Source organism: Bombus pyrosoma, linkage group LG11 (assembly GCF_014825855.1).
Source record: "Bombus pyrosoma isolate SC7728 linkage group LG11, ASM1482585v1, whole genome shotgun sequence".
Classification (NCBI taxonomy): domain Eukaryota; kingdom Metazoa; phylum Arthropoda; class Insecta; order Hymenoptera; family Apidae; genus Bombus; species Bombus pyrosoma.
In genome coordinates, this window is record NC_057780.1 from 15277501 (window position 1) to 15279044 (window position 1544).

Below are 1544 nucleotides of genomic sequence, written 5' to 3' on the forward strand. Positions count from 1 at the left end.
ACAAATTTATAAAGGAAATAAATTTTTCTAATAGTGTAAACGTCGTCAAAATATTAAAATTATTAAATAAATCTTAAAAACTGTTTCATATTTATAGATAGCAAACAATTAGTTATATGAAATGTCACGTCCCGCGCCCCGCGCGATCCGTAGCGCGAAAGTAAAATTGGTAATTTCTTTCAAATCAAGGTAATTTAAAACGTGTATTTGAAACCGTGTTTACAGTATGTGAAGTGAAAGGCAGTTAAAGCCGCTAAAAGCTATATCTTGCGAAAACTTATCTAACTATGTTTTTATATTTACCTAATTATGTTTTTATAACGATATTAAGACAATTTAAATTGTAAACAAAGTCGGCAGTTGAACAAACGTTGGGGATCTTACCAAACATTTTCAAAAGAAAGACTCCGACGCTTTTTCATCTCCGACAGATATAAATAAATGTAGCGACTCAGAGAAGTCAGTATATTAATTACCGTTCGTCTATCGAATACAAATAATTAATTACCATTCGAAGAGTTAATTATCATTTTGTCAACCGAAGAATTCTATATCCGTCAGTCTGTCAGTTAATTGTCGAAATCGAAATATCGAAATCGAGTAAAATTTGAATAAATCATTACATATTGTTAATTTACTTTCGAACAACTTTAATCCTCTCCCGTGCCAATATTCCCGTACATAGCAGGTTAATCGAAAGTGGAGGTTATTGCCAGATGCATTAAACGTTAGTTAACGCTACCAAACGCGGCAAATAGAAATAGAACGTAACATGAAAATATATTTAATCATTTATTTTGACATGATATATATATATTATTATTTTATTTAAGTCCGTGCCTTTCGGCTTTGGACGAACTTTCGAGACATGATATATATCTATAGTTACATTAAATATAAGAGATAAAATGATAATAATTTTTATATTTATACTATTTCTTAAAAAGATCTATGAATGTTTCTCGTGGTATAGATATTTTTCCAATCATCTTCATTTTCTTCTTCCCTTGTGCTTGTTGAGCCAATAATTTCATTCTTCTAGTGATATCACCACCGTACTGAAATAAAAAAGATTAATAACAGAAATATATAACAATATATAATGTATGATATAAAAATATTATTTACCAGTTTCGCAGTTACATCTTTCCTGTATGGTTTTAAAGTTTCTCTTGCAATTACTTTTCCACTCACTACTGCTTGAATTACTATTTCAAACAATTGACGTGGAAGAATATCTAGCAATCTTTCACATATTTGTCTACCTGTTGTACGAGCCTTACTAATATGTACAATAGTACTGAGTTCTTCCACTACATTACCATTTAAAGCAATATTTAACTATAACAAGCAGTTATTAATGTAATGGAAGTAAACTATAAAATATTTCAATACAAAATTATTGCATTTATATATATTAAAATAACCGTAATTACCTTTATAATATTTGTAGGCTGATAATTATGGTCTTCATAATCAAAAGTACCATACCCCGAAGTTGCTCGTTTTAATGTATCATGGAAGTCAACAATAATTTCGTTCAG

The 1544-nt window shown here is 29.2% G+C and overlaps 1 protein-coding gene across 3 annotated transcripts in view; it reads left to right on the top strand.

The window, feature by feature from the left end:
• LOC122572393 (40S ribosomal protein S6-like) overlaps positions 1-1544 on the top strand; it is a 16663-nt gene that overhangs the window by 12642 nt on the left and 2477 nt on the right. The window lies entirely within an intron of this gene.